Below are 10,120 nucleotides of genomic sequence, written 5' to 3'. Positions count from 1 at the left end.
CCCTTCCTTTTCCTGTTTGCCTAAAGGGAACTGCCACAACTGGTTGGACATGTTCAGAACAAAACTTTTGATTGTTTATTCCAAAACCCAGTTTTTCATCAAAAGTGTTGCCAGGTAGCACCAGGTTTCCTCAAAATTTGTTGACGGTTCATTGGAAAGCTGAACACCCAGAAAAAAAATTGTCTGAAAACTGAATAATTTTCAGTTTTTCGAAGAAAACTAGGAATTTTCCACTGAAAATTTTAATGAAAATGACCATTTTAATTGACATTGGCCATGGATAAAAGGCCTTTTTCCAAACAGCTCTAATAAGAGCATTCAGTACTTATCTAGTGCTTTTCATCTCCAAGGCATGCACTCTCTCTCTCTCTCTCTTTTTCTGTAGCATCCTACTTTGCGGCATCTAAGCATCTTAAACACTTAGGAACTTCATAGTCAGCATTTACCACTAAGAGAAATTGTGAGGCTCTGTGATCTTAGATGCCAGCTGTACACAGATAATACCCATCTCTGGATCTCCTTGATATCAAATAAACACACTCCCATCACCCAGCTGCCTAGTACTTGAGTGATGAAGCAGTGATCAAATGCCATTAGGTGGGGCTAAACCCAGCCAAGATAGAGCTAACTTTAGTAGAGAAGAGGAAATATTTTGAAGCATTGGCTTAATACCATCACATCTCCCTTAGGCTCTGTGCTTGAGAGAGGGGAAGTATTGCCTCTTACGGGCACCCTGGGGGTGGTGTGTAATTGTCCCAGGTCACTAGGTGGGGACTGTAGCTGGTTTTGTGTTGTACTGGTGAAAAGGAACCCCTAGATACTGCACCCAGCCCTTGTTGCTGCCGACTCCACAGGGCAGAAGGGTTACAGAATAATAAATTGTTATTGGCTGTTGCTGAAAAAAAGTTAGCCTACTAAAGGCTATTATAAGTTATACGCTTTATTTAAAAAAATTATAAAATGGTTAATTAAAAAATGTGCTTTAAAGCAGTCCAAGGAAGCTTTCCTCTGGGCAACAATCAGACACCTAAGTTCCCCAGCAGTTAAACGGAAGTGGGGGACCCCCAGAAGCCTGGTTATTGATTCCTCAAAACCATCTTAACTTTGGTAAATATAAAGGTTTAAAATGGTCTGAACCTACTGCAACAGCATGTGTATGTGTGTATGTGCTTAAAACCTAATAAAAAGTAGTTTTAGGTAAAAGCACTCTGGTGTGTATCAATCATGTATCAGACAGATGAATTATGCCCCCCTTGATTTATTCCTAATACCACCTAAAAATCCCAAACAGTTAAGTTACAACTGCCCTGGGTTCTAAAACCCTGGGTAACATACACACCCACCCAAGTGTTTACAAACACACACCAACATATACACCCTTATATACACAGGCATACACCCCCTCCCTATTCCCCCACGTGTACAAACACACACCATATGTGTATACACACAGACACACCGTGTAGTAGTAGGATTTTATGTTTGTATTTTGTATAATTTAGAATGAAGGATAAAGAATAATAAGATAATAATGTAGCCATGATTGTTTTTATTTTGCATTGCAATTTGATGTTCCTGTTCAAAATGTTCTGTGTAAATTAATTCTGTTTTGTGTTTGAATGAGAAATGGGTGTTAAGAGCTAAGTGTGAAGGCCGCCACTGAACCAGATGTTCTAGGGAGCACAGGAGACAGATGCAAGGGTGCCAGGAGGCTGCAACACGCCCCTATTGAAATGTCAGAGGAAGGCAGATTGATGCCTCTAAAGATGAGACAGGAACCTATCAGTGGGGACAAGATAGCAGTGATCAAAACCAGCATGGGGTAACTCCCTGAGAGACTTGATGAAAGAACAAGATAAAGGATGAGAAAAACAATTTAAGAAAACAAGCACCCCAATTGATTACAGCATGACAGAGCAAAACTCATTGGTCCCAGTGAAGAAAAAATCACTATATAAACAGGGTACCTTGCTATGAAACTTTGGGTTTGTCCTGCCAAGACTTCCCGGGAGCACCGTGTCGTGACTGACAGAACCCAGCTCCTCCCTACACGTGATCAACCTAGCTGGCCACTAGATTGATCCGGACTCTGGACTGGTAACTATAACATCAACTGGTGGGACAGTGGGTGGATGGGTGGGTGGTGTGATTGAATACATATGCTAATTGTTGTCTCTTCAATAAACGTGGCGTATTGCCTTTTCCCCTGAAAAAGATCCCATGTGCTTCTTGGAAGCATAACATTTTTGGTGGAGAATTGCAAACGGGAGAAGACATGCACTGTGATTGTTGAAAATACTGCTAAAAGGTATACCATACGTGTAAAGTGATCGATCATTCAGGTGTGCACACCCCCGGTGGTAGAAGTGCTGGGCAATAGGGGGAAGATTAGAGTCCTCTCTCTGACCTGTCAGTCGGGGAAAATTATACAGAGAAGATATACACAAACTGTCTAGTGTGATAGACCCAGGCCAGCTGGGTACCAGCAGACTAGTAGAAGGCAGATATACTGGCCACTGGATAAGCAGTTTTCTGTTCCCTGGCTGATCAAAGCAGGGGCTGCTTCAGGCTAGGGTGAACACCTGACTTCAATTAACCTGCAAAGAGTCAGGCAAGGCTGTTAAGCTAATGTGAATACTTGACTCTAATTAAGGCCCCTCTAATACTATAAAAGGGCTCACTCCAGTCAGGCTGGAGGGAGCCAGAGGAGAGGAAGTGTGGCTGAAGGGCTGGGTAATGAAGACACCCTCAAACCACTGGAAAGGGAGAAGAAGACATTAAGAGAAGGAAGTTGGGGAGCTGTGGGGAAGTGGCCCAGGGAAATGTAATAACTCTGGCAGTGAAAGGTTGGCTGCCAACAGCTGCTGCCATTAGGGTCCCTGGGGCGGAACCTGGAGTAGAGGGCGGGCCTGGGTTCCCCCCAACCTGTCACTACAGAAACACCTCCTGGGAGGGGAAGACAGGCCCCTGTCAGGACAGGAGGCTAAACTGTTCTTGAATAAACCTGTAGGGACCACAGAGACTGTGGGAGTTCTCTCACAAACCTCCTTGCTGGTGTATGATGAAAAGGGCTCAGTAGACTGTACCCTGGCCCTAGAGAGAGAAGTGCTATGTGGAGGGTCCTGGTGAGCCTCTGAGGCTAGCATAAACCACCTGGAAGCATGGGCCCCACGGGGACAAGGTCAGAGCTCTGCCACACTAGGTATATACACTCCCAGTTGTAGAGGTGCCGGGCCATAAGGGGGAGGATTACAGTCCTCGCTCCTACCTGTCTGTCAGGGAAAAATTGCATAGGTGAATATACCCTTGGTCGTAGCAGGATCAAGACCAAAAGGTAGAGGGCTTAGAATTCCCCCCTCCTGCTCTGTCAGGCAGAGTTTTTAGTGGGTATAGACTTTTTGTGTTGTGTAAGTACCAGCACAAGCGTGAGCAAATAAGAAGTAGATTTCTGTAAGACCTCACTCTCTGAAGGATATAGGATTGTGGGTTATAGTTGTGATTTCACAATTTTAAGAAAAATGTTTAAGAAAAGGGACCAGGAGGTGTTGGGACTAGTTAAGGAGCCCACCTTCCTTGCTAAATTGATAGTGGAACAAAGCCTGTGTCCATGAAAAGGGCTGGTTCAGCAAGGAAAGCAGGATTGGGCCCAGACAAGTAGGCTGGCAACAGATAAGCAAGTGATTTAAGAAGAGAGAGTAAGAAGCTAACTCTGCAGGGGCTGGAGGGAATTAAGCAGTTAAACTTTGTAAAAATGTTTTTTAAAAAAAGTATTCTAGAAAGAAAATTCTTGGTTTCTTTCCAGCCATTCTGAAGGGGAAATGGTCCCTTTTCCAAAGGAATGTCTGTAAATAAGCCAGGCAAAGAGACAATCTGATTTAAATCATTTGACTATGAACAATTTAGCCAACTGGCTAAAAGAACTAAGGGGTTTCTATTGGAACTTAACTGCCCCCAAACGTATACAAATGTAATCTATGTACAGCTGTGTAAAAAACTAAAGCAGTGTAAGGGATCTTAAATAAAAGAATGCGTGTGTAAATATACTGTGTAAATATGTGAGGTTTTAAGGACCTAAATCAACACTCCTGGTCTGTAAAACTGTTTCATAGGTTTAAGATAAATTGGTTTTGTTTTTAAATAATACCACTAAAATCCATTTGAATCTTTCATTCAAAGTTGCAAAACTTAGACTCTTTTTGCCAGATGCAGGTAACTAGTGGTGTTTGGCTTTGGTATTTAGCATTTAACCCTTAAGGTATCTCAATGCTTTATAACGTTCAATATCTTTTTAAAGATCAAAGTCATGGCTGCAGCAGGGCAGTCAAACCCAGGAGAATGGAAAGAGATTCTGGATTTGTTTTTTGGTAACAAAATAGCAGATAAGAGCTGTAGTAAAAGAATAAAATTAAAAAAAAAAAAACAGTGCCCCTCTGGAGCAACATTGGGGTGTGGTGCACAAAGAAGCAATGTTAGAAACAATGAGCCTTGAGGTGGCTCTGAGTAATCAGGCTGTCACTTTGATAAGGGTACATGAAAATGCTGAGCACAAAAGTGTTACACTTTATGTAAAAATTGATATGGCTAATATAAAGTTATAAAAGTTAAACTATGGAAGGAATGTGCATTTTCCCCAGGACATGTACAGTGTATATTGTAGAAGGGGTAAAAGAAATGCAAAAAAAATGCTACTTAATTAAAATCCTATTAGGGCTCCAAAAGGAGCCACAATAGGTTGGGTTTTCTTTTTCAGATTGCTGTGTGTTTTGGAAGCAGGAGTTAAAAGTTAAAAGTAATCAAAACTCTGGTGAAAGTTGATTGTTTCCCTTTTAAGACCGAGTCTCTGAGCTGCTGATGGCTTTGGATCCAAAAGCAAGTCAGAAAGCGTCTGTGTTGATGCAAATTATCTAACCGATAGAGGAAGGAGAGAACTGCCCATAAATGACAGCACAAAGGAGCTGCAGATAAAGGATATACCTGGTCAGCAAACAAACTACCTGAAACCAAAAGGCTCAAATTATGACCCTCCAGAGGAAGGTGGAAAAAGTCAACCCTAAGAATGAGAGGGTTAACCCTAAGTAGAAAAAACACCCAAACCTTTTCATGTGTGTATGCAGTGCTGAAATCTGAAGACCCATACAAAAGGGGTTTGCTTACATGCATGACACCCCTACCTTTTAATTCACTAAAACCCCAAGGATATAATTAAATTAAAGCCTATGCAAAGATTTAAAGAGGACATTGAATACACTGGCCTCAAAAACAAATTATGTAACTAAAAGGCATGGTATAACAAGCTACTTTTAATAGATTTGATGTTAACATTAAAGTTATCCCAATGTTAATATTAATAAGTACCCCTGTAACAATGTAAAGTGTGATATTTTTGGAAAAAACCTTTAAGGTAATATGGTAATGATGCTTCTCAGCTATTACCTGTGAATAAACTTAAAGCTTAGCACAGCAGAAAAAACATTACAAACCTGGCCTGTTGTATAAAAAGGGAAACTGAGGTACACCACCTCATGAATTTAATGACTGAACAGTGGGATACTTTCTCTTAAAGCCTAAAAACCATTCAATCTGGCCTGCCTATAGAACAAAAACACAGGAAAGTATGGGGATAATTCCTCTGTTTTGCCTGAAATCAGCAAGGGTATTTGTAAAAGAAAGGGATATTTTAAGCAATAATCTGCCACCCCAAAAGGGGTAGAAAAATGTTTGGTCTTTCAGAACTTCAGGAAAAGCTGGTACCAGCTGAAGAGCAACCCAGAATACCATGAATCTACTGGCATGACAAAAATTGTTGGTTTTTTTGTCTTGTTTTGTTGCTAGCATTGTATATTGTTACCAAAAAAACCCAAGCCTACTGCATTAGGCAGAAAAGGATTAATAAGCATTTGAACTGTATTTACAGAAACCAATGCTGCAGAAGGGCGGAGGTCAAGAAATGCCAGTCTGTTAACAGGGAAACATCCTCATGTAACAGACATCATATTAGGAGGGATTGGTTTTGGAGCAGGGATTATGAATACTCTAGACCTGGAGGTAATTAAGAAGAAGTTAAGTTCCTTGTCACAACTGTAAGATAGTCTCATTCACAAGCAGTCAGATACTACTGTGAACTTGGTATAAAGTCAGGGAAAACTAAAAGCATCATGGACTATGTGGCGGTGGCTAAACACCACCTCCTGGCTGCTGTATGAACAAGAAATAGAATTAGGGAATAAAGCTGCCTTGGCCATAGGATGTACTGAGATGCAAATTCTTAGTTTAGCATCACTGGAACACGAAATGTTTTGGGTAATATCTGGGAATGTTCGGGTATTAACACATCTTTTAAAACAGAAGAGGTCCTTGTTTGACACCTACAAATATGAATGGATGCAATATGTTTCCAACATGGTTAAGCCTGATTTATTATGTGAAATTATTAAAATTGTTCAACAATCTATGAAGACAGATATGGAAAGTGAGCCAGCTCGCAAAATTGACCATTGGATCCTTTTGGCTACCCCAGGTTATGGATCAGTGGGCTAGGAAAGAGGAGAAATTATTGGACATCTGAGGGTGTATGGAATGGAGCCCTCAAATGGATGTGCTTGTCCCTACCTGTCACCACAGAACCATGCAGCAAGGACACATCATTGAGAACATGTGTATGGGATGAATTAGAAAATGTGGCACACTTTTTGTACAACAGAATGTGTATGTGTTACATCCTAGGAAACAATATTTTGGGAGGATGCAAGTATCAGCCAACCCCCGTGGATGACTGTAGATGTAATGCTCGTGCATTATACACTAGCAATCACAGGTACTAGCTACCAAAGATAGAAGCAGCCCAGAGCACTATAACTGCCACCCCAGTTAATTTCTCTGTTAACCTTGACCTGGATTAGCGTGATCTAACGGATCACTTATTGTCAGAAACAAAGGTGACTCCGTTTTTACAACAGACAGAGGGATATAGGGAAGCATGTCATGTCATTCAGATATTACATACAAATGGAGACATGCTAAAAATTGCTAAGTCTGAAAAAGAACTGACAGCCTATCATTGGTACAACGTTTTTATAGGCTGGTCCCCAACCTCTAAGGGCATATTGTTTATTATGTTTCACAGGTACCCTCTTGTCTATGTCTTTGTCAAATGTCCATGTCTATGATTTCACAGATACCCCCATGTACTTAGGTATGCCTACCCCACACCCATGTACGCACACCCCCTGTGTGTATGCACATGCACCACTGCATACCCGTGTACACACACCACATATCGATACACACACACAGATCCTCATACACAGGTATGCAATCCCCACACTCACACCCATACACCCCCCATGTGTGTATACACACATACAGAGCCATGCACCCCCACACTCACACACACGCACCATAGTGAACAAACACATGAAAAGACCCAACTTAGGGCTCCTGTTCATTCTTGTATTGAAGAAGCCGGTGGGAAAATGTTTGGGTGTAAGGCCTGCTGGGGGCATTTGCCAAAGGATGGTCATCATGGATCTTACTGCAATCTGCACTGTGTGAAACCAGCTAATGACGGAGAACCCGCACCAATGTGACAGACACACCCACAGTGTGAAGAGCAGAGAGACTGACCAGTGAGGGAGCTGAGTGTTAAGATTGCACTCAAGAAAAGGAAGGACATCTATCAGAGGGGAGGGTGTTGGATTTTACTCCTCGGAGCAGCTGCTGCTGCAGGAGTGATTTCTCCTGTGGGTTCCTTCGCAGGCCCTCTGCTCAGTTTGTGTCTTGGGAGCATGAGCAAAGCTGCCATAAGCTGGTACACTACTGCCACATGCTGAAGCAGTGCTACCATAAGCCAGCAAAGGGTGCACTGGAGCAGAGGGAGGTCCAAGATCTACGCTGATGGCATATGGTGCAGAAAACATGGCCTGCAAAACAAAAGAAGTCAACCCTCACTGGTAATATGATCCTCATCATTCCTCCAACCACCATCCTCATCCCTCTCGTTACCATCATCATGGAAGTCCCTGGGCCAAACTCATTCCTGTTAGGACCCCAATGGAGTTACACCAGGGATGAATCTGGTCCATCACCACCAATGCCAATATGAACCGCCTACTTACTAGCCATATGCTTTTCCCTGGAGAGGTCAATGGGCAGGTACCATGAAACATGCTGCTGGTCACTTGCTGTTACCCTCAATACTTTGGACATGTCTACACAGGAAAAAAAGTCCCGCAGCCGAGAGTCTCTACGGGTCCAGGTCAACTAACGCAGGCTTATACTATGGCACTAAAAATAGTGTAGATGTTCTCGCTCAGGCTGGAGCCCAGGAACTGAGACCCTCCTTCCTTGCTGTGTTTCAGAGTCCAGGCTCCAGTTTGAGCAGAAAAGTCTATATTGCTATTTTTCACCCCATAGCATGAACCCTACAAGCCTGAGTCAGTTGACCCAGGTTCTGAGACTCACTGCTGCGGATCTTTATTTGCAGCGTAGACATACCCTTTGAATGGAGATTCTTGAAGCTCTTGTTGGAAGAATGAAAAGGCATTTACACTTATAGCAACCTTTGCTTGAGAGCATCAGAATCAAAGTCCCAGACCCTTTTGGTGAGCAGTGTGAAGAACTGAGTATTTAGCCTCAAATGACTGAACTGGCCTTTCTGGAGAAAGACAGGTTGGCCAAGCTGCATGTTTGCTATTGATCTTTAGCACGCTTAAACTAGGGATCAATGTGGTGGCAGTGAAAACAGAAATGATTTTATCCTTTAATAAAATGATCCACAGAATTGGGCTGAGCTGCCAGCTGCCTGGAAAGGAATGTGATACCACCACATTTATAATCACTCAGCTAGAGCAGGATGGGAAGCAGCTTTTCCATTTTGCAGGAAATTCCACAATTCTGACATCCCCCTCCCCCATTCCAAAACAAAAATAAAAACATCTGAAATTTCTAGTGAAATGAAATTTTGAAAAAAAATTGTTTGGGGGTCAATCAAAACATTTTAATTTTGACCTTTTAAAAATGTTGAGGGATTTATATTTACAAATATTAAAACCTCAACTAATTTATTTTTGAGAAATCATTTTGGAATGAAAAAGATAAAAAATTTTAATTCCAAAAATGTTGAAATGGGACATTTTGAAATTATCAGGATGCTTTGTTTCTTTTTATTCCACCCCCCACCAAAAAAATTTCATCAAAATAGTCACATTTTTAAATGTTTCACTTTCAATGAAAATGGTGTTTCACATAAAAAAAACCTTCAGTGAAAAAAATTCAGTTATAATCTCAATCCCTAGTTTCCCCCACTCCCACTCATACCCCTCTGCCATCAGTTATCAAGTCTAGCAGGAGCAAACATCATTCCAAACTATGACCTCACTTCAATTCCACTGAGAAATGAAACATTCACTGTATCAGGGTCACAACAGGTGACTTGTAGCCCGAAGCACACACCCGAGCCAGGGACCAGCGAAACTCCACAATGGTGTCAAGAGCAGCACCTCCTCCCAAGCACTCCCCGGAGCATCTCCTCCTCACCCATAATTATTTAAGGCCTAAATCAGCTGCTCTTACTCTGCTTGAATAGTCCCAGTGGAGACTTTAATCTCTCGACCAACAAGACTGCTCCACAAGCCAGGTACTGCTTGCTCCAGGAGTGCTCTACAGAAGAGATGCATATGTATGCTATACACAGGTCTATATAGACAGTTAATGGAAAGAGCGCCACCTATTGGCACATAAGAACAAGTTTTTATGTACTGCAAGTGACTTCGTGCTTTTAACACCAAGTAAAAGGAGAAAAGTCCAGCCCTGACTTATTAGCCACATTTATTTTATTTTTAAACAAAAGCCTGACCTTCAGTCTGATCCTGCTTCCCCTGATTCAAGAGGCGTGTTGCCGTTAGCCTCAATGTGACCAATATCAGCACCATTAAAAAAAAAAAAAAAAAAGACAGTCCAGTGGCCATTGTCTTTACTGAATTCTGGCAAATCTGGACCCAAACTCCTAGAAAATTTCTGGCTTCCAGAGCTGGGATTGGGACAACTCCAGGTCTTGGCTTTCTAAACACATTAAGCAATTTGAGAAGTCACATCTCCAGGCAGAGTCCAGTCACTTACCAGC

This window comes from Lepidochelys kempii, chromosome 6, assembly GCF_965140265.1.
Source record: "Lepidochelys kempii isolate rLepKem1 chromosome 6, rLepKem1.hap2, whole genome shotgun sequence".
Classification (NCBI taxonomy): domain Eukaryota; kingdom Metazoa; phylum Chordata; order Testudines; family Cheloniidae; genus Lepidochelys; species Lepidochelys kempii.
The sequence above is the reverse complement of the archived record's forward strand: the minus strand, read 5'-3'. Positions refer to the sequence as shown.